The sequence below is a fragment of the Lampris incognitus genome, chromosome 4 (genome assembly GCF_029633865.1).
Source record: "Lampris incognitus isolate fLamInc1 chromosome 4, fLamInc1.hap2, whole genome shotgun sequence".
NCBI classification, from domain to species: domain Eukaryota; kingdom Metazoa; phylum Chordata; class Actinopteri; order Lampriformes; family Lampridae; genus Lampris; species Lampris incognitus.
Window position 1 is genome coordinate 24118530 of NC_079214.1, and position 24498 is coordinate 24143027.

The 24498-nt window shown below is 41.3% G+C and overlaps 1 protein-coding gene across 1 annotated transcript in view; it reads left to right on the forward strand.

The window, feature by feature from the left end:
• glceb (glucuronic acid epimerase b) overlaps positions 1-24498 on the forward strand; it is a 76876-nt gene that overhangs the window by 13495 nt on the left and 38883 nt on the right. The window contains exon 2 of the mRNA XM_056279178.1: positions 20514-20637. The gene's annotated coding sequence lies outside the window, so the exon portion shown is untranslated. The remainder of the gene's footprint in view (positions 1-20513; positions 20638-24498) is intronic.

Here is a 24498-nt window from a genome sequence, read left to right on the forward strand (position 1 = left end):
TTGCTGGTTCAGGTCCTCTTTCAATCAGTGGAGATTGTTGCTGGGGGTGGGGGTGGGGGGGCATAACGCTGCTACCCTTTGCTCAGTGGCCCTCGCAGTAGCAGTGTAGCCAACTTTGGTCCACTTCAAAGGTACAACTGAGACAGCTTATGTCTCCATACTCCATAGCCCTAATCCACCCCCAGACATCCCCCACCACATCACTCCTCTTCGCTAAATACCCCTGTACACCCCGCCCAAACCCCCACTTCCAACCCCTTTGAACAGCAGAGACTGGCCTCAGTTGACTAGGCACAAGTTGATTAAAAAATGTTCTGTATTAGCTATTGAGAAAGCAGGTTTGTCTTCCTGTCCCAGGTTGTTGCTTTGCCAGTGAGGAAGGGCATGCTTTGTTTCTTTTGTTTAAGTCGTTTAAGTCGTTGCATTTTTCTTATTCTTAGTTTGTTATAACTTGACTCTAAGAAAAGGAGCATCCAAAAATAAAATTTCAAACCAAGTTAAAAAAAGTAATCTCCACAGAGAATTTTTAGTACACAAAAAAGTCATTTTAAGAGTTAAAAAAATTATTCCATGGTGATAGATCTGTGGTGCTTATTTCTAAAATGCTATAAGTCTTTGTAGCCCATCGTCAGTTTGATTTACTAAACACTTCAATAGGAACAAGTTGCAAGGTTTTTCTTGTTTTAATTAATCCGAAATCAAATTATTTTTACACTACCATTGTATTACAATTGTAATTCTATAATTGACAGAAATCACTGCAAGTGGATAATGACATGACTATTGCTGTTTGGTTGATGTGGACATCAGGATCAGGAAAAACTTTGCCATTTGCCACATGTTTAACCATTGCTGTAGCTCCCCCATCCATCAGTGTGGTCTTCCTGCTCTGACCCTCAGCCAGCAACAGTATGGTTAACACAGTGCTACTTGCTTTGTTTTGAAATCCACGTTGACTTTCCTATCTACACCTGGCTGATTTTTGGACTGAAAATGGCCCCCTTAACATATTTTTTGCCAAATCTGGTTATTATTTCCTTGTTTCCACTATCAAACTGAATGATTGACTTGGAATCTAATGCAAGACTGACAGCATGACAAATTTAAAATGTTGGCCTTTTTTAAATGTGAAATGGTTTACTTTTGTAGAAAAAAAAAGTAAACAACAGACATACATAGTAAAATTAAATATAATGTCATTGTTTTGTGGGGCATTCTGAATGTAAATAAATCTGTCAGTAATACCTGGTTTTTAAGGATTTACATATGTATTTACATGACGTTGGCATCTATTATAAAAAAAACAACCAAACTTTCATGATGTCATTCCTTTGATCTCCTTTGAGATTGCATTCTCTTAAAACATAACTTTCTGGAGATGGTCCATTGTCAGTGTAGGGGAAACATTAAATTGTGTAGGAGTGTTTATTTGTTTGTTTGTTTGTTTTTCTGGTTAACCTGGATGATGGCATGTAATTCTTTTGATTGTATTTGGTTTTTCTTTGAACCATGAATTTAACAATACTGTTGCGGCGCATGTCTTATGAAGTACAGTATTGTGAGCTTCCAGTGGCCTCAGATTTATGAACAATGACTCATTTTCCATCTAGTTTGATAAATAATGGGCTGAATGTATGAAGCCATTGTAAGGAAAAGTCTCAGGGCAGCCATTTTGCATTCACAATCACAAGAGCCACCCACTCTTTTTGCTCGCTGCCGAGAAAGAAAATCTTGTTTAATTGTTTTAATCCCCATCTTTATAATGCCTGGAGAACTCCCTGAAAAATCGCAGCACCAGGAGACTCCAGAGTTTTCTCATCCTCCCTGAACAAAAATGGCTCTCGTACTCCCCCTCTCTAGCCCTCTGGATGCTTTCAGCAACATCCACACTAGATTAGGCTTGCACATTAAGTTTTCCTCCTTTTGAGGTAGGAGGCACAACCTTGGCCCCAGAGACTCAGTAAGTCTTTATCATATTTGCTAGAGATGGCAAGCTAGAGGGTGACCCGGCAGTCCTTTGCTGCAGTCAATGGTCCTCCATCATCAACACTCACTTCAGCCCTTCTTCGCAGCTCCACAATAGTCTCTTGCCTGGATATCACTCCAAGCTCCCTACAGGAATAAAGTATTTTGGGGTTAAGACAGTCATCGTTTGTCAGTTGACTCATGGGTTTTGATTTTATTTTTTTATCCTTTCGATTTTTACGTACCACAGGAAAATAATATAGTGTATTGAATGACAATGGTTTCTGCATATAGTTATGGAACAGTATTAGTAAAGGAAAATCATGGCTAAATGCAGTTAGTAAAAAAGTTACATTGCTGCACCCCATCTTTTCATATTAAAACAAAATACATGGAAGATTTTTATTTATTTATTTAAACCAACGTACAGAAAGGGTAGCGCAGTGGTTGGCGTGGTCATCACAGTAAGAAGGTCCTGGGTTCAAGTCCCGGGGTAGTCCAACTTGGGGGTCATCCTGGGTCATCCTCTGTGTGGAGTTTGCATGTTCTCCCCGTGTCTGTATGGATTTCCTCTGGGTGCTCCAGTTTCCTTCCACAGTCCAAAGACATGTAGGTCAGCTGAATCGGCATTACTAGATTGTCCCTAGGTATGAATGTGTGTGTGTGTGTGTGTGTGTGTGTGTAAGCGGTTCGAATAACGGATGGATGGATGTACAGAAGGTCCAAATATTTGTGCAAATGTAATTTTTATATATGTTCAAAAACATCACCCATCAGAGGGTATCACATGGGTTGTGATTTGTGCAAGATAATGTGAGATGGTTAAATTGCACTACTCTATAGAGGAGTTTACTTTCAAGACACTACTCCACAAAAGAATTAGTGACTTGCCTGCTAATGTAGAGTTGAGCCTATATGTCTCACTTTAAAGGGCTGGTGTCGCGGTTTAGAATATGATAAACACTGATGCAGTGATGTTTCCCAGTGGCAATTCATCTACTTTGGCTGAATTTCAGCAAGAATTCGTTACAATAAACACATGGAAGTGCCAAAAAAACCCATATGAGCAGTGGACACATCCACAGTAAGCCCCTCCATTCAAATTTTGATTGACAGGTAATATAAAAACATGTTTACATGACACACACTTATGTGTTAGCTTCGGTCTATTAGTTTGGGTTTTCCAAAATACGGAAGCTTTTCAGGCAGCTCAAAAGGAACAAGAATTGGACAAAAATATACAAACCGGAAGTTTTTCAGCCTCGAGGATTGCAGGATGTTAATGAATGGTAAGTAGGCATAATTTACAACAGTTGTAGTCTATGTATCTACTAGTTGGCTGGCTAGTGCCATAAACTGTCATACTGTTTGTAGTTACTGCAGCTAATACCAGTTCCTAACAACGCAAGCAAGCAAATGATAAGTGAAATCGCCAAGCAGTGTCTAGACAGGATCCGATAATGTGGCAGATTCACTAAAACGGGAACCAACCTTGCATAGTGGCCATTAACTTTGTTTCCCCTGTCATTTCCATTGGAACAAGTCTGAAACTTTGCTCAAATGGAGTCAAAGCAAGGCAACTCACAGCAAAGCGAAATGGTGCTTGCCCTGTTCACCATCAAATGGAGCTGGTTAGGACAGATTAATTGATAGTACTGAAATTGATTAAAAATCACTTGCTCACATTGCATCATGTTAGGACGGGCTGATTCTAGCAGTATCCAGCAAGATACGTTACAGCATCCCTATCAATTCATCTCCACAGTAATACTACATCTAAAAATTCAGCCAATTGTAATCCAACCAACTTTATGATGTAAGCAGGAGCGATTTTGCTTATGAGGCCAGAATGGAAGATGTACATTACTAATATATCCATGACCCCAGCATATAATTCTTACCCCAAATTGGCATTAAAAAGTACCAATTGCAGGAAAAAAAAAGCCTGTTCACTAGACCCAAACTTTAATGAGGTAGAGAAATTAGAGTTGTCTGCAGTAGATAACAAATGGTGTACAAGTCAGCCCAGTTGACATTTTAGTTTGCCATTAGTCACTGTGGAAGTGTTTCGAACTGTATTGAATTCTGAGCTGATATCTGTCTCCACTTTAATGCAGAGTTAAATGCAATGCAATACTGCAAATAAGATACCGTACCAGGCCCAATTAGATAATAGATGTAATCTCTCCTCTTTGTACGTGTCCGAAGCATCTTGAGATGGTTTGGACGATACAGAAAGGAGACATAAACTGTAAGGGAAAGAAAGTATTGGACGTGGAAATGCCTGGAAAAAGAAAAAGAACAAGGAAAAGATGGAGAGACCAGATAGAGGAGGACATGGAGGGTCAGACTGCGGGAGAGGGATGCATCAGATAGAAAGATATGGAGGGCACCAATCCCCTGTGGCGACCCCTCAGAAAAGGGGAACAAGCCGAAAGAAGATTCTCTTCTTCTGTCAATATCATAAATTAAAATGGGATTTTAATTTAACCCTTACACTACCCGGATGGCCCAGTTGGATCAAGGGTCACTGCAAGCCCCAGACTTTGAGGGAGTTTGTGCTCGGGGTGCTCATGCAGCTCAATGGCCAGCTGTATTGATTCTGTACAATCTCCAGACTGAACCCTGCCCCAGAAAGTGACTTTGGACTCACTGTGGCCTCTCAGGGTCACAATTGCCAGTTGTGTCATCCACAATGTAGTACTTACCCCACCTTCAATGTGAAGCGCTTTGGGTATCTTGAAAAACGCTTCTCCTTGAAGGTGGGGTAAGTACTGCATGGATGAGCCATGATACACAGAGGTTTAATAAATTGAACATTTGCAATTAAACTGATTTCAGTAGAGACTTTTAAAACCATCACTTTGATTATCACAGAATTGATAAAAAGCACAGCTTAAGTAGAACAGGACCATGTTGGTGTTAGCGATATTATGGTGTGATTTGGGTGGAGTTAATGCGTCTCGGACAAGTATTGAAGATCAGTGGTGACAGGTGTTAAGTAGAAGAGATTAATCCTGGGTGAGCTGTAAGTCTTAAAAAATGTCAGTATGCTGAAAGTTGTGAGCATGCTTCAGCAGGCCAGTCCTCGCAGAGAGAGACCTTGGTTCCCCGAGGAAAGGCAAAAAGAGCTTTGGGGTGATTATCTACTCTGAGCCTTTTCCTTTTTGAATGTCTTCTGCATGAATATGTATGTCTGAGGCAGATTTTAGGACTCCAAATTAGGTTGTTATTCTCCTCACTTAAAACTGTCTGCATGTTGTACAAGACTACTAAGTTTTACATATGGTAAAACTTAGATACCCTAACATTTTGGTATTTGGAAGTTTTTGGCATCATCTTTCTACCATTTTTTTCTTTCCCCCTTTTTCTCTCAATTGTGCTTGGCCAATTACCCTATTTTTCTGAGCTGTTTCGGTCACTGCTCCACCTCCTCTGCCTATCCGGGGAGGGCTGCAGACTACCACATGCCTCCTCCGATACATGTGGAGTCACCAGCCGCTTCTTTTCACCTGACATTGAGGAATTTTGCCAGGCGGACGTAGCACGTGGGAGAATCACGCTATTCCCCCCAGTTCCCACTCCCCCCCCAAACAGGCGCCCTGACCAACCAGAGGAGGCGCTAGTGCAGCGACCAGGACACATAACCACATCTGGCTTCTCACCCACAGACATGGCCAATTGTGTCTGTAGGGACACCCGACCAAGCCGGAGGTAACACGGGGGATTCGAACGGGCGATCCCCGTTTTTGGTAGGCAACGGAATAGACCACTACGCTACCTGGACGCCCTATCATTCTACCATTTCTGCCATATGTTGGGTGTCTGACTCTCCGTGCTGGTGATGTTCAGTGTTAAATAACCTATATGCACTGCTAATGGAATATTGTGATGGTTACAATCATTTGTGATTGCATATGAGTGTAAATGGCTCACCTGTTGTTGTGTTTACATCTGCGTTGTCATTATGAATGTTGCTCAAGTCTGTGCATGAGCAATAAGCCTGGGAACTGCTGACTGCAGAGAAGTGGAGAGAATTTTGCTGCCTCTGTCGAGCACCACATATGAGAAAGTGCAGATGGATGAACAGGCTGTGCTGCACCACTCCATCAAGGTCATTCTCTTCTCCTCTCCCTTCATCTACCCGTACCCATACCTCTACCTTAGTAGCAGACTTGCCATCAAGCCCAGTCCCAGCAAATCCCCTTTCTGCAATAGCAGATCTCAAGGGCTCTTGCTGTTTCACTCCAATCTATCAAACTCTTCCTTTACGTGTGGTGCTGAGAAGCAAATGATTGGATGCGCCATGAGCAGGTACCTTATGTGTGTGCGCTGCTGTGCAAAGAAATAAAATAACGATTAACAAATGCATAGATAGAACTTTCGGTACTCAGCGGAGCTCAAGCTGTGTTTGATAATTTCTCAAACAACAGGGTTAGTTCAGTGGGATTGTTGGGGTCATTTAATGGTTTCACATCATTACTCTCCATAAAGGCTTTTTTTTATAGCAGAAAATAGTGATTTTTTTCTTTTTTTTCTTAGCTGAGCCTGTTCGTAAAAATGTACCTGCTTTTTTTATTAAGAAAACTTTAGTGAAGGCCAAGTGTTTTTTTTTTCCATGCCAGTGCTTTGAAAGCTAAAATATGTTTTCCCACAGGCCAGAAAGGCTGCCGTTTGGGGGAAGTGTAAAAGAATTGAGGGAAGTAGAAAGACAGATAGATGTCTGTGAGTAAGATAGTGACATTTCAGAGACTTTGAAATATAGAATATAAAAATCTCTGTATAAATGGGTGTTATTATTTGCTGAACTATTTTTTTTTCTTTTTGGCTTTTTCCCCCCTCTTTTTCTCCCCAATTATACTTGGCCAATTACCCTATTTTCCGAGTCCCAGTTATTGCGCCACCCTCTCTGCTGACCTGGGGAGGGCTGTAGACAACCACATGCCTCCTCCGATACATGTGGAGTCACCAGCCGCTTCTTTTCACCTGACAGTGAGGAGTTTCACCAGGGGGACGTAGCGCGTGGGAGGATCAAGCTATTCCCCCCAGTTCCCCCTCCCCCGCGAATAGGCACCCTGACCGACCAGAGGAGGTGCTAGAGCAGCGACCAGGACACATACCCACATCCGGCTTCCCACCCACAGAAACAGCCAATTGTGTCTGTAGGGATGCCTGACCAAGCCAGAGGTAACGCGGGGAGTCGAACCAGCAATCCCCGTGTTGGTAGGCAACGGAATAGACCACTACGCTACCTGGACGCCCCTACTTGCTGAATTATTAATGGTCTTACCAGACTCATCTGTTGGTCACTGATGAGCAGGGATAGGATCATAGCTTTAATTGGTCTGGGAGCATTGTTGCTTAAACTAACCTGCTGGATTACTTTCTTCTCTATGCGTTTGATCAGGGTATGTAAAGTCTGTTCACCAGTCTGGCCTGTTTGTGGTAGAAGTTTGCTCTGAACGAGAAGACAGGAGGTACTGAAGGGGGACAGCTGGTTAGGTGGAACTGCTGAAGGTAGTGTTGTTTTATTTTGGGAGATGATTACTCATCCTGAAATTTAAAAAGAGATTATGTGGACTAAGCACTCAGATAAAAATCAAGGATTAAATCTGTGTAAGGGATGGGATAGGCGGAGCTCATACACACAAGTTGAAGTTTAAAAAAAAAAGGAAATTTTTGAGTTTTCTGTCAGGGCTTTTGTTGAACCCCCTGCTCCTTGAACAACATTTTGATCTGTCTCTAGACGTGTTCAGCCTTGCTCCTGGCAAGCTTCCACAACATTGACATTTCCACTGAATTCCTCAGCTTAGCGAGCAAAGATGCTTTACATATTGCCGTACACAGCAATGTATAACCTAATACATATTTATTCAAATAAAGTGCACAGTATGTGAAACCTTACTCAACAAATTAACAGAATTTGGTACTCTCAGATCATGTTGCCAAAGATGAGTTTAAAATATCCCTCAAGGGCACCGGCCTGTTTGCAAGTTGATTGAGCGGAGGAAGCATTACAGGAGGCATGTTGTTGTCCTTAAATTCGATTTCTGTGATGGATAATTCTCTCACTGCAACAGAATCACTGTTATTAAATCAACTTGTTTGTCTAAGCATCACACTAAGGAAACAAGAAAACACGGTGTGCATTCACATCTTCAATGCTCTTAAAATGGAAATACTTTTGTAATTATGCCTGCATTGACTGAGGGTGATCTAATCATTTCATTAGTCTTCCATGACCTGACATATTCCCCAGAGAACAGTGAGTGAAAATCCTCCTCTCCCATGTACAGGTCATGGCACTCTGCTTTGCATTTGTCATCCTCCTCTTCTTCCTACTCATGAGGTAACGATATAACTACCAGATTTCTTTACCTGGCTTTGCAGGAGACAAGCCGACAAAGAAAACCCGACTTGGGGTCGCTCACACTTTTCAACGTAGATAGCTTTTTGCTGTCCGCTGTTGATTTTGTGCATCTTCTATTTGGGCGAGGGGATGGTAATGGTTTTGTGTGTCACAGTATGGGGCTATGCTATAGAGGTGTGATTCATTCACTAATGCTTTCAAAGTAGTCTTTGTTTGAAGAGATTCAGTTTCCTTACTGATGCTAATCACCGTTGTGGACCTGTAGTGGAGATCAGTGTCAGGTAATTAAGCTTTACATCTATGGGGAAGAAATGATGAATGTCCCAAGAAAACTAATTGTGTTCTACACTGCCCTTTCCATTGCTGTCTTTCTCCCTAACCCCTCCCTCCCACCACTACACATTTTCTTATATATTTTAAGACTGAGTCTTTGATTAAAGAATAATTTAATTTGCATATGCTGGGATCAGATAGAGGAATAATCCCTCCCACCCTCCACTGTCTGAAACCCTTTGCTCCCTCATCTTTATTCTTCTACTTTGTCATATCTGCAAGAGACTGAGCGACATATACCATCAAAAGCCCTTTTGAAGCTCCCCTCTCTCTTTCAAAATACTTTTGATTTCCGACGGCTTCGGCTGCTTATTATTCCAAACTAGTCGGTGGCCTTTTCAGAGAACTAACAAGGTTCTGAGGATGCGAGTCTTGTCTTCATGCGGAAAGCAGCTGGGGCACAGCCCTCTTCCCTCACAGACCCCAAGGCTGCAGTGCTTCAAACAAAATCCGAGCTGTTCTTCAGACATACAGTGGCTGCTCGAACAAGCTCTCAGATCACTGTTTCTCGGTCCCTTGGTCTTACAGGACTGTCCTCCTCTGTCCCCTGGAAAACAAAGATGCAGAGCAGGCCACGTTTTCCTTCCTTTTCCTTCAACTCTCAGTAGTGAAGCATGTGTGACTAACACGGCTCCATGTAAAGAATAAAGTGACGGTATTTTGATTTCAGTTACAATTTTCACACACAGGTTAGCATAAACAACGTTTTGAGAACCTATTAAGTTTGTGTGTGTGTGTGTGTGTGTGTGTGTGTGTGTGTGTGTGTGTGTGTGTGCGTGCACGTGCATGCATCTTGCTGCTTTTTGTTCCAACCACACAGACTTATTGCCGGATTATGATTTAAAATTTTTTTTTGAGGCTTCAAGCTTTTGTCCACAAGGATAAAAGAACAGTTTACTCTAGAGAGCTCCTACATGTTTTTGACAGGCACCAAAGCTATTTATTGAACTTCCAAAAATTCAGTCCAAACTTCACTTTACTTTCATCTTGGCCTCCTCTTGCAAGCTTGCCTTTGCTGTTTTCCTCTTCCAGCCTTCCCCCCTCATCCTGCTCATCAGTTTGGAGTAGGAGGGGCTTAGTGGGAGTGCGGTTCACAGAGAAACTCGGGTTTTCAAGTTCCCCTGTCACTAGCCTATGTGTTTGCTTACAGACTCAGTCTGCCTCCCCAGTTTACTTTTTTGAGGTCTCTTTTCCTCTTTCCCGCTTTGCACCAATGTATGATGCAACTATCAGTTAGCGTTTTTACGCCGAGATCCCACAATACTGCACTCATGAAGACTTGTCTTTACGTCGGCTTTGTGTTTTTACACTGAACCAAACAATGGGGGCATAATTGCACCCCAGTGTGTGATTTTACATAGCATGCTGGTCTTCCACAAGCAGAGGCGTCACGACACACAACAGCGTCGGCAGCCCTGTCCTGCCGGCTGTCCCTTTTACACAGAGGTCGATTCGGCTTTGTGACTACCTCCGCTGGCAGCTTAACGCTGGAACAACAATGACCCCCCCATTCAGTCTTCGTACCTTTTACACAGAATGGTGAGGTCGCTTAATGCCACAATGTTCCCGCCTTGAAAAGGCTGTGTAAAAAGCCTCGGTGGGTGCTAAAGTGAGGAAAAGTTCTGTTTTCTTCCACCAACATCCACAACACCTTCAAAGGTAGGGAGCAAAGCCCTGGGGTGTAAATATGTGTATTGGTTTAATTTATGGTTATCACAAGAGATGCCGCAGGAGCAGTGTTTTAATGTGCATCATTTGTTATGCAAGGCACCACCACTGGGAAAACATTCTACAGAAAAGGAGAGGAAAAGCAAGGCTGACCAGCTGCACCCAATCTGGGTGTAATCCACGGCTGGTAGGCTGCAAAAGAGCTGCATCCTTTCAGAGGCAGTAAAAAAAAAAAAAAAAGGAGTGTCAGAGCCCCAGAATGTATACAAAGCCTGACCGAAAAACAGCAAAATTTATTGACTGTCTTCCTGAGCACTTGTGACAGCCACGACACGTTTCTCAGTATGTGATACAGACCCGCTGAAGCCCTTTTTGTTTGCTAAATCCACTGTGAAGATTGCCCCAGTGCTTTGAGAGTTGGGAATGTTGGGGTGGGGGATGCCATTGGAGCAAAGGCCGGCCCGGCTATAGTGTCTTTTATTTATAATCTCAATTATTCCCATCTCGCCTGCTCGTACAAAGCAAAGTGCATTGTTGGTAGCAAATATTCAGCTCATTGTTTGGACACTAGTGTAAAAGAATTGCACTAGCTGTTGCCTAAAACACAAAAATGTCATACATAGCAGTGGGCTTTGGCATATATTAGAGCTGAATAAAATACCATCTTGAATAAAACAAAAAGAGTCTTGCTAATGTTTTCCTTTTCAGTGATTTCTCTTTTTAACTAGGTTAGTATCCACGGAGAAGCATTGCGTTCATAACTCTTCATTAACATGTACCTGGGCCCCTCTCATTTTATGACTTAATTTTGACAGACTATTATGAATCACGAATGGACAAGAAAGTCCATTTCCTTTAGAGTTGCACATCTATTATTTAACCTGCACAAGTATATGCACTATGAAAATTGGCCTGAAAGAACAATTTTCCTCTGCATCTTTATCAGGTGTCAGATTGAAAGCTGTGCCTTTTCTGTGTGGCTCAGTATTTGTATTTCTCTTCTCAAGTTAACATTCATATCTGGCCATGCTCTGTGGGCATGTGTGTATTCCTACATGTGCCACCAGTTTTGATTTGGTACACTGGGCTATTTGAACCGCCTAATGCTTTCACAGGTGAAAGTTTTCAGCATTAATGTTACGCATTCGGCTCAAAGCAGGATTCTTTTTTTTTTTTACATATATTTTTAAGATGTTTCCCCACGTTTTTATTTCACTATAAAAGCGACAGCAGTGGAACTCGCAGGGGTAACTTGCGCAGTGATGTGATTGGTGTACACAGATACACGGTACCCCCCGAGTCTACACGGTACCCCCCGAGTCTTCGGAATATGACTGACTGCCGTCTGCGACGTTGGCCAGTGAAGCTGCTTTACTCAGTCTCTTTCTTATCAAAGCTTTTCCCATCTTCAGTTTTAACCACTAGGGGATCTATGTTCTGAATCAAAGCGCAGCTGGTGCCTGTGTGTGTGTGTGTGTGTGTGTGTGTGTGTGTGTGTGTGTGTGTGTGTGTGTGTGTGTGTGTGTGTGTGTGTGTGTGTGTGTGTGTGTGTGTGTGTGTGTGTGTGTGTGTGTGTGTGTGTGTGTGTGTGTGCTAATGAAAGGAATATCATAACTGGCTCAATCCAAGGCTTCAAACTGACATTTTAGTTAATTTAGCCCTTTGCTGTTCAGCGTTTTTTTTCTTTTTCTTTCAGAATTCTTGGATCATGCTTTTGAGCATCAGATGGTCAGTGATGTGTGGCACCATGGTAGCATTACTGGTGTGATTGCTCAATGTTTGGCCAGCCATTGATTCCCTTGAGAGAGAGGATGTATTATGAATGCCCAGCAGATGGGTCTCCATCTCTCTTTTCATCACACCCTGGCTTCAAGTCCTGATAGATGACTGGTGGTGTCAGGATGTCTGCAAATGAGTAGCAATCAGAATAATTAATAGCCTAATATCATTCTCGGTCAAGCCTCTCTAAAAGTAATATCATCAGCCTAATGTTCAAAGTGTATTCACAGGAGAGAGCTGTAAAGTTGAGGTTTGTGATTCATATGCAAGGTGTCAACCCTTTACTTAAGAAAGGTCGACTGAAAGGGATGCTGGGTAAAGGCCTTGAAAATGCTGTCTGCACACTACTAAGATCGGAGAGCCACATACTAAGCCATCTTGAAGTAGTGCTGTTAGCCCGGATCCGCTTCAGAGACTTTAATCTTATTCTAGCCTTTCATTCTCTTTGCTCGTGATCAGACATCTTGGGAACATTCATACTTTGCCCCGGTAAAACTTGCCCATGTCCTCAGTTCAATATAGGCTTAATACCCTTTCAGTTCAAGCAATTTGGGTAGTGGATGTCTGTACCATTAAGAAACTTGTGTTTTAATCATTGGATTATGAATTATGTAACGATTATAATGAGATTTATGTTGAATGATTTTTTTCCCCCCTGGGTTTGGCATGTGTGGCACAAAAGCGACGGCACTCCAGATAATCTGGGTTATAGCCAGATGTTCATTCCTGTGGGAGGAAGATTGAGGCATCACAAGGGAATGCCATATTGCCTAGAGAACACCTTGACTGCAGGAATGATGCAAGACAAGCTATAGGAGAGATGAACGGCTGGAGGCTGTTAGTTACTCTGATGTTTATTTCATTTCTGCGACATCATACAGCACATCTGCCTCAAAAAACAACAACTGCATACTGGCAGGGGAATATGGTTTTTGAGTACGAAAATATTCTAAGCAACTTTTTCTTGGATTGTAAATTTTGACAGGATACAAGGATGAATAAATCAGTGTTTATTTTAAGAGGATATTTGGTGGGTGGATTTTTGATTCACAGTATTTGATTTGCATTCAACTTCATTTATTCAGATGTAAATTTCATTGAGATCTGGCATTTATTTTTTAATTTCAGAGTAACTTAATATTTGTCTGAAGTGACCATTTTTTTCTGTTCCGTGTGTGTGTGTATACACAATAATAATAATAATAAATGACTAGTAAAGAAAACATATATACAGTAATAATAATAATTAATAAAAAACCTCTACTTTAGTAAAGAAAACAATTATGACAGGTGTGTTATAATAAAAACGAGTGGTGTCCACTGATTAAATGCAGTCTTTCTGCACTGTGAAGAGGGAAAACCCAGATCATCACAAAGTTTGTGATGAATCACAGGTTGTTTCTTTATGAAAAATAGATTTGGAGTTTGAAATTCAATTAAGATGCTTTCAAGGTTTAATGAAGGCGGGTCATAAATGACCCTTAAGACAAGGACAGTATACAGAACATTAGGACATTTTTTATTTAAAAAATATATGAAAGAACGTTAGCCTGCATCAAATTATGATGATGTTTATATTAATAATTTGTGTACGTTTTAAGTTTCTTCTCTTCAACAGTGCTCTCTGTTTGGTTGTAAAGAAAACAGAATTTGCTGCTATTGAATCATATTCATGTCTAATTTAACGTAACGTTAAATATTCTGAAAGAAGACAATACTTGGGCTAATGCCAACATCTTATGCCAATATATATATATATTTTTTTAATCTTAACAATATCAAGGACAATGTAAAATTTAATCAGGGCAGTTACGCTTTATGGATTCCTCAGTTTGCCCGTTTGGCTACGAGCCAACTGGTGTCATACAAATTACAGAGGAAGACCTTAGTTTTACAGATTGCACCATAGATACCAATGAAGACGTTTTCAGCGATCACCAGAGGGCAACCAGAGCTGTTTATTGCCATGAAATGTTATCCCTTGTGTTTCCCCCTGCCCTTTAATTCTAAGACTAAATACTCAGAGTCACAAAAACGGGAGCTGAATTACAATTTTAAAACTGTTCCAGTCAGATCATTTTAATAAGGAGGGTTATATCAACGGAAACATCCAAATTGAGTTGTGAATTTGTCATCATTTATGCACAAGGTTATGTATCATATATTTTAACTTATCTGCCATGGGAACTGTGGCTGTGGTTTGTCAGACTAGCTGATAATTGCAGGAGATCAAGAAGAATCAAATATCGCAACAAAAGAGGATTTTGATGATGGTAATCTTTTCACTGTCCTCACTCCATCAAACTAAGATTCATGCTAATAGACGTTTCATGACAAGTCCTCCCATTTTATTTGCCCTTTTATTAAAGACGGTTATTCTCAACATGTGTACCATGTCGTATGGATAACTGAGCTTATGCCTTGTCCCAATTCCCACACTTGCTGTTTTAGTATAGTTAGGTGTATACTGAAGAGAAACTGTAGAAATACATCAGCTAGTATCTCCTCACTATGTTGTTGTCCATATAAACGCAATGAAGTTAAATGTTTTCTTGGTGCTCCCTGGGCGGCAAGGTGTTGCAGTGGTTAACGCGGTCATCTCGCAGCAAGAAGGTCCTGGGTTCGAGCCCCGGGGTTGTCCAACCTCGGGGATCGTCCCAGGCCGTCCTCTGTGTGGAGTTTGCATGTTCTCCCTGTGTCTGCGTGGGTTTCCTCCATGTGCTCCGGTTTCCTCCCACAGTCCAAAGACATGTAGGTCAGGTGAATCGGCTGTACTAAAGTGTCCCTAGGTGTGAATGTGTCGGCCTTGTGATGGACTGGCTGCCTGCCCAGGGTGTCTCCCCACCTGCCACCCAATGACTGCTGGGATGGGCTCCAGCATCCCACGACCCTGGTTGGGATAGGCAGCTTGGATAATGGATGGATGGATGGTGCTCCACGCTGAAAAATGTCAAATACTCTGATTATGTTAAATCCTAGTAAAAGGTCAATGTTATGCTAAATTCATCTTTTGAAAAGTTGAATGTAGTGATATAATGACACTCATGGAATATGTCGTGATGACAAGATGATAAATATACTGGTAGCTGTAATGTTACTTGCAAAGATATTTTTTTCCCCAGGTATTTTGACTCCCCTGACCCAGATTGGTTAAATCTGGTATCATCTGATGTCACAAACGTGAGCCATGCTAGCTCAGCACCTGTGGGCAGTTTTAACGGAAAAGTGAATTAAGTGCTCTTTTAGCATGCTTATGCATCATTGTGTTAGAAGCAGGACATAGTACAGCACTTAAAAGGTAAAACATGCACGTGAGCGTCAGACTACAAGATCAGAAATGTGGGTAATTGAGGCAAGGCCTCACTCCCCTCGCTCTTTAGGCACCCTTTTAACTGTGTAATAGTGAGGGGGCTCCAACAGAGTATGGTTGGTGTCTAGCAGGTACAAACTCAATGATATCTAATTTAAGTGTTTTGTCAATAAGCTCATTTCATAGAAAGATCGAGAAGCTCTCTTTGACTTGATTTAGCACCTTTTTTAGTTTAACAGCCTCTTTCCACAGAAGCTGTTAGGAAATTTATATGAGCCAGATTAATTGCTGAGTAAAGTGTCCATGTCTTTCCCTGCCCATTGGCTGTGATGGATCGGTAGTACATTAATGACCCTGCTGTTGGAAGGGCTATAAATTCATCATGGCTGTAATTACAAATATGTATTTGTTTCCTCATCATTATTTATGGTGCATTCAATCCCTGTGAGTCAATGGAGTATTGATGTTAGTGAATAGCTTAGCCCCTGTCAAAAAGCATTACAAGGATAATTTTCGTTTCCCTCAGAAAACTTAGTTGTTGAAAAGCTGCCTAGCATGGAAGAGAGATTCATCATAATATGTTTCGGGAGGTTTAGCTTTTTTAAGGATTTCCATTGTTAAAAGGTACAGCCTGTTGAAATAGCCATGTTTGTCTGTGTGATAGGCTATCGCTTATATAGAAAAGCCTATTTTCACATGTGTAACTCATTAAAGCCACTCTACATTAAATGTTGCAGACTGTGTTGGTAGTAAACTTTGCTGTGCAAGTAAAAAGTTTTGCACAGGAGTGAATTTAGCGCTTTTATCTCAACTATATAGCTTTTGTAAAAAGCAGATGATGTTAAGGCCTACTGAAATAGACAGTTCTTTTATGCAGGGTTATTCATAAAGGAAATGTTAAACGAACATTTTGGTAGATGAGCTAATGGCAAAAATATGTAAATGTTAGCTTTATGGGTATCTGTTTCTGGATTTCAACTTAAATACTTGCAACCTCAGCAAGTAGTGAAAATTATATATATATATATATATGTGTGTGTGTGTGTGTGTGTGTGTGTGTGTGTGTAAAATCAAAGATGACAGACAAATTGACTTCACAGCTACAGTGTCAACCATCTTTGATTGCATCACAATATAATTATGGTTATGCTGTCCCTGTGATGGACTGGCGGCCTGTCCAGCGTGTCCCCCCGCCTGCTGCCCAATGACTGCTGTAGCTGCTGGGATAGGCTCCAGCATCTCGTGACCCTGATTGGGATAAGCGGCTTGGACATTGGATGTATATATATATATATATATAGAGAGAGAGAGAGAGAGAGAGAGAGAGAGAGAGAGAGAGAGAGAGAGAGAGAGAGAGAGAGAGAGAGAGAGAGAGAGAGAGAGAGAGAGAGAGAGAGAGAGAGAGAGAGAGAGAGAGAGAGAGAGAGAGAGAGAGAGAGAGAGAGAGAGAGAGAGAGAGAGAGAGAGAGAGAGAGAGAGAGAGAGAGAGAGAGAGAGAGAGAGAGAGAGAATTCAACATGTCAACATTTTTTTCATTAAAAATATATCCAGTGCAGCTATTCACATGAAATTAAGACCAGAAATTGTGGTATTAACTCAATAAGGCAGCACAGCTTAAGAAATCATAACATTCCAATCAATTAAAAAAGTTAATGTGCATTAAATTGGAATGATACGGGGGAAAAAAAGTATTGAACATGCAGTATGAAAAAGCACTGAACCAGGTTATTCCACTTATTAGTCCTCGTACCTGTGTTAATTAGAATCATCAATTACTACTTACACTCTTAAAAAGGGTTAGCCATCTGTGAAAGTTTCATTTGTTACCAAACTGTCACGCAAGAACCATCTCATGATGGGTAGAAGCAAAGAGCTCTCCCAAGACCTTTGCAACAACATTGTTGAGCAACAAAGGAATGGCACAGGTTACCGACCGGTTTCTCAACCCCTAACTCTTCCCACAAGTATCAATGGGGCCATTATCTGCAAGTGAAAGAAGCATCTCTCCACTATCAACCAGCCACACACACACACAGGAGCTCCACACAAGATTGCTGACCAGGCAGTAAGAAAATAAGTCTGAAGAGTAGCCCAAGATCCAAGGACCACTCAAAGAGCTCCAGAAAGACCTGGAAGAAACAGGTACAGTTGTCACAGAGAAAGGCAATGCACTGCGCTGCCATGGTCTCCATGTATGATCACCCCATAGGACTCCATTACTGAGGAAAAGATTTGGCTCATTTGAAGTTTATTACACAACATTTGTAGAAGCCTTTAGATTACTGGAAGAATGTGGCATGGTCAGACGAGATAAAAATTGACATTTTTGCCAATAATACTATGTGCCTTGTTTGGAGGAGAAATGGCTCTGCATATGACCCTAAAAATACCATACCTACAGTGAAGTTTGGAGGTGGAAGCATCATGGTATGGGGCTGTTTCTCTTCTCATGGTACTGGCAGATTCCAAATTGTTGAAGGGAAGCTGAATGGAGGCATATATCAGGATATTCTTGAAGAATCTGCCATTGACCAGGAAAATGAGGAAGAGACAGGATGGTCGACCTTCCAACAGGACAGCAATCCAAAGCTTACTGCAAAAGAGACTCTCAGCTGGTTCCAGAGAAAGAAAATAAAGGTATTTGAATGGCCCAGTCAATCACCCGACTTGAACCTAGTAGAACATTTGTGGAGGGAACCAAAGATAAAGATTCATCAGCGGGCCCTTTGGAATCTTCAAAATTTGAAGACTGCTTGGAAGAATGGGCCAAATTCTCCCTCTGAACACCGTGAGAGATAAGTTTTTTCATACAGGAAGCATCTTGAAGCTGTCATTGCAAACAAAGGCTTCTCCACCACGTTTTAAATACATTTCAGTTTCAATTAGCGGGCTCAATATTTGTTCCTGTGTCATTCCAATTTAATGCACATAACGTTTTATTGATTGGAATGTTAAGATTTCTTTAGCTAGGTTGCCTTATTGAGTTAATACCAATGTCTGCTCTCAATTTCATGTCAATAGCTGCACTGGAAATATGATTAACCAAAAAAATGTTGATGTGTTGAATACTTATTTCCCCAATGTGTGTGTGTGGGGGGGGGGGCGGTTATTTTTGGGTCTATATGTATATACGTATACTATAGTATGTGTGTGTGTTCAGCAGTTTTAGCTTTTATTCTGTAGGATAGTCAAAATAGGCAGGAAACACGGGGTGAAGAGAGCAGGTGAAGACATGTCGCAAAGGTACAGAGCCAGATTCAATCAAACCCTGGGATGCTGCAACCAGGCTTGAGCCTACATGGTTTCCGCTTAACTGATTAAACCGCCAAGTAACCTTGGAAGATATTTTTTTAAAGCAGCATTAAGTGATTCATAACTGCTAGATGGCAGACAGTAGTGTTACATTGATTTCAAAAAGCTCACAACTAAGCCGCTGCTCATTCCTCATGTTTTTGTCTATACAGGGTTTTACAAACAGCATGCTTGCAATCTATTTTTTACTTGGAACGTGCTCAACAAAAGGAGAGGAAGCAAGCATCATAGCTTAACATGCCTACTGAAGAGACGTAATACCCAACAAAATAATCAACCTACTTAGCATTGTTGACTTTACTGTGTTGGCACTATAAACAAGTTTCTTCACCAGGCAGTCTCTCTTTGTTTGACTCTTAGCTATTTTGCACTAAACAGGTAGCAGTAGTGTTCACACAAGCTGAACATTAAGGAACGCTATATGGGTGTTGATTATCAGCAGGATTGGCAGCACTAGCAATCCTTTCACATAAGGGAGTCATTTGATTCACTGTTAATATCAAAAATATTGCTTGATGCAGCTTTCCTAACTGATACTACACAGTGTGCATGGGAGAAGAACAGTTTTCATGTGTTGACGGTGCCTTTGATCAAAAGGCTTGGGTGTAGTAGCGAAAATTAAGCTCCAATGTTATGTAAGAGGATTTACATAATAATGAAGAGACAGACACAGACTGTATACCATTCACTATCTTCAGTGTTGAGCCTTGATTCTATAGCTGGGTGAACTGTTTCCCCTTCTCAAGTAGGTAAGTTTTCATCTTTGTGCATAAACAAGGAATTATATCTCATATGTTGATCTTCAAAAAGGATGAGGTATAAAACGCAAAGGAATGTATTCACTTGGCATTTCTTTGGTGCTAGCATTGAAATTAAGTATAAGGCAAACACTTGGCCTAAGATTAGTGTGAAGTATGGCGGAGCCAGAAAAAGCTAAATGTGCCAGGGACTTCCTTGAAAGAATCACATGAGAGATTTTATGGAGGTCTCAAAAATAATTTTGCTGTACAGCTTTCCCTGTGTGCATTTTTTTCTTAACCTTTAATGATGTAATAGCATACATGAAATGAAAATGCCTCTGTAATTCCTACCAAAAACTGGAACTAAGACATGCATGATGTGTTTCATTTGTTATCAAAACCAGAAAAGACTTCTTTTGATGGCCATTTAGGTGATAGTAGCACTACCACAAATGTGCGTTTTCATTATTTTTTTAACTGAAAGTGAATCTTTTTCTCAAATTAACTACAAAATCGCTGGACAACACAGGCACTTGTTTATTTGCCAGACTAGCAAAGGATCCTTACTATAAAATCTGACATTACTAAAACGTCTAATTTGTTTGATAATGAAGTAGCAGAGTTTTAGTTACCAGCCAGGCCTACAAGGCAGGATAGGCCACTGGGGTACATGTGTGGTAAAGACAATCCCGATTCAACAATGTAAAACAAACTTTGTGGTGTATAAGCAGGTTTAATTGTGAAAGACAGCCCCATTCCTCTGCCAACATTAATAGTTGTGTAATTATCACAAATATCAATATTGCTTAAGCATCTTTGTGTTACTGATGGCTATTTGATTGCCAAATATGTCTCGCTGTGAAACTTCAGTGTGCCATTGGAGTGTGTCTGTAGCTGCTACATAGCAGCCAATACTTTAACCCTCTGTGGGGTCCAGGAGAATTTGCCTGAATACCCCCATGTAATTTTCACTCTCAGTAATGTCCTAGTTTGATAGTCACCGTAAGAATTTCCCATGTTTCTGTTATGTGTGCAGGCAGTGAAGAAACCATTCAATACCTGGAAGAGCCAGCTCTGGGAAAGCTTACCAGTACATCAAGCGCTGGGAAGATTGACAGGATGCCCAGCCACTTGGCCATTTCCTGGTGAATGGATTAGAGGTTAGTACTTGTGCAACCCGAGTCTTATAATTGCTCCATGATGATCTTAAAAGCTTCAATTAAAAGGTACTCCCGTCTCTCTTATAAGCTTAGATGAGTAAACATAGCCTGTCACAGCTCTCCTTAAATCCTTCATTTGCTTTTCTTCTCGTCACTATATGAAATTTAATAGCATAAAGAAAAAGGCAACTCTTTGAACATGCTCTGGATTCATTAGCTTGTATCACAGTGGTAATTGGATGTCTGCTTGGTAAGAGACTTGTTTGACTTTAAAGACACTGAACTAAGCCTTAGCCAACATATAACAGCTTTGTGGCGCCCACATAACCTCTGGGGTATGGTAGTTTTTTTTGTTTTGTTTTTTTTCATACACATACCCGCTTATGACAGGATAAAAAACGTAAGCCTGGGTATTTGTCACAAACATATTTCTATTTATAACTTTTTGTCCTATTCAGTTACCTCTTGTCAGTTCTCTTGAATTTGTAGTTTTCATAAGGCTACAGAAGCTAGCTACTTTTTGCCTTGACCTCCATCTAAAGTTAAGCTTAAAGGTCTTTGTAATGTTATGCATAAAGGTTTTCATTATGGTTTTTTAAAAGTGTTTACATTTTCTCTGTCGTCTCTCCTCCATTTAATTAGGAGTATGCTTAATCCCTCCATGGGCCTTTGTCATAAGCTTTTTGGTAATGACCTGCTTAATCCCCCCACTTCAGATAAAGTGTATAGGTGCATTAACTTAAAGCAATTTCCTCTTTTCACCCACTGACTCAAAGTGATTGAACAATATTTTCATTCTTGAGCAACAGTATGAATTTATATATTTGTTTGTGTAAATCTGTTAACCAAGCACCATTGGGTCTATTCAGCAACATAGGAAGGAAGGTGTCTATGTCTCATTTTCAGGTCTGGAAGCGTAGCAGGTTGTTAAGTTCTAGTTATGTTTTGGCAGGTGTGATGGCAGGTGAGACAGACCTATATGTTTGATGCTTTTTTTCACCTTGGCTGTGATAACATGGGGCAACATGGGGGCCCAGTGGTTAGCACTGTTGCGTCACAGAATGAAGGTCCTGGGTACGAACCCCAGGCCATCCCAGGCTATGACAGGTCCTTTCTGTGTGGAGTTTGCGTGTTCTCCCCGTGTCTGCATGGGTTTCCTCCGGGTTCTCCGGTCCCCTCCCCACCCCCCACCCCCCACCATAAAAAGACTTGCATAAATTAATTCTCCAGTCTGTGCTTCTGACTGAGGCATGGCAAGAAGTACTGGAGTTGGTCACCGGGCACTGTGTGGCGGCTGCCCACTGGTTCTAGCTACAGTATGTGTTGGGATGGGTTAAATGCAAAGGATGAATTTCCCCACAGGGATCAATAAAGTATATCTTATCTTATCTTATCTTATCTTAAGTAAGTACAGACGATGTCAGCTCTGATATTAACTGAAAAATTGATCAGTGCCTTTGAAATTTTACCTGCTTACTGTTGGACACGCCTTTAATTGTATGATTTTCTTTATGACACACTACTTATTGTATCTAAATCCTCTGCCCTTGTACTTCTAAAGTAAATTTCATTTCTGCTTATTAATACTTAATTGATCTCAGGGTAATTACCGGCTGCTCTGGTCAGTGTAGTGCAAGATATTACTTTGGTAAGCTTTGTCAAAAGTGCTTTATCTTTTTCACGATATCAGCTTCATCCCAAGGCATGTGATAATAATGTAGCCTACCTCCACAAAGAAATTTGAAGTCAAATCTGTCTGTTCATTAGTGTACAGTAACATTTTAGAATATAAAAAAACCTGCAGAAACCCAACTGCCAACAAAAGATTAAAAACCTTGAAAGGCTATTGAATTTGTACTCAAGCTTTCTGCAAATTAAAGAGAAACTGGCATTTTTGTTGTTTGACTTATTATTAAATTATTGACTCAGGAAAAGCCTCGTCTCTCAAGACTCAATTCAACATTTGAAAATCCAAGTCCATTGGTATTGTAAATGAGCAATGATTACAAGTCTCTGTATTCAGCAATATCCTTGCATTGACAACCAGATATGGCTTCTATCTGCCTAACTCCTCCGCATGACATTGAACTACTAATCTTACCACCATGAGCTATGAAAGGGGAGGTAAATAACTATAGACAAAAGTCAAGTACTGTCACCAAGCAGTGATGGGATTTTTGTTGAAGATCTTCTTCAAATTAAAATCTGCCCATCCTGAATTACTGTTGATATCTTGGTCATTTTGTCTGTGAATGTTCTCCTTCATCCAGGTCATGGTTATCCAAAGGAGTTGAATCAGGTGCAACTGGACTTGGTATATATCCGTGAAGACGTTTCGTCACTCATCCAAGAGGCTTCCTCAGTTCGTGCCTTTCTGACTAGACCAAGCTAGTCTGACTGGCTGGTGATGAGACTCAGTATTTATCCTCTATGAGTCGTTGTCAGAGCTATTGATATGCGTGGCTCTTTGTGATCAGATGTTTACCAACGCCCGTTGTTAACAGAGCCATAGATATGCGTGGCTCTTTTGTGTACCGATGTTATGGCCGTGCAGGTCGTTATCGGAGCTACTGATATGCGTGGCTTTCCTGTGCTCCGATGTCCAGCCGGGCCCGTCGCCATCGGAACTATTGATTTGCATTTGTTTAGTAGCGACGGTCGTTGGGGTTGTTAATTTCTACTTCATTGTTCAGTGGTCACGAGAGTCGTTGGAGTCGTTAGTGACCGACTGTTGTTCTTGGAGGCTAGGCTTCTTGAGTCTCCTGGGTAGAGATGAAAGGACGGCATTGTAAGTGGGAGATAGGTGGTGTCGCAGACGACCTCCTCTTTTGAGGGATGGTTTTTCCAGTTTCGCATAGATGGCTTCCTTCACCCCTCTTTCAAACCATCTATCTTCTCTGTCCAAAATGTGTACGTTGCTGTCCTCGAAGGAGTGTGTCTTCTCCTTTAGGTGTAGATAGACTGCTGAGTCTTGTCCGGAGGAGTTTGGCCTTCTGTGTTGGGCCATCCGTTTGTGTAGTGGTTGTTTGGTTTCTCCTATGTATAGGTCAGTGCAATCCTCATTGCATTGGTCATTTTGTGTCTGTGAATGTTCTCATTCATCCAGGTCATGGTTAAGAGGAAGCCTCTTGGATGAGAGGCGAAATGTCTTCACGGATATATACCAAGTCCAGTTGCACTTGATTCAACTCCTTTGGATTGGTCATTTTACTATTCCTCAATATGGCAATGGCCAGGTAACTTAAAGGTAGACCGTGTAGGATCTTCCTAAAAATCAATTTAGAAACTCATACAAACATAACCCCTTTCAATCATCACTTATGACCCAGTAGACGTGTGTGGCGGTGTCTGTATCTGCAGAGACCCTGTCCTCCGCCTGTATTGTATTTTTCTTATTTTGCTTTGTACGGGACGCTTCTGGGCATTAACCTTTGGGCAGCAGGACTCTAAAAATGTTACAACCAGGTGCCAGATCAAGACTGTAAGCACGCATCCAAGAGGAAGTTATGACAGTGGTGGACACAGCGCTGAAAAGATGTAAATATATCGAGGCGAAATGGGACAAAGCTCGTTCCAAAACGAGAGTGAATCTGGGGTTGGCTTTCACCTACTGGTGAGCACTGAAGGAGAGGATGGGGATGATGAGCGATGCGGAGTTGGCCTGTACACTGGGAATTGTTCTGGCAACAGCAGTCAGGGGGCATGTCCTTCTGATGTCATTGAGCTGGGGAGGAAGGGCCAACTTTGAATGTTGTGTTTACAAACTCCAACCGACAAATGCTGCTCGTTCTACCTTTTAAGTTTCATAGTTTCTGAACGTTCAGTAAACTTTTCTTCAAGAAGCCCTTTGTGGTGAGTTGA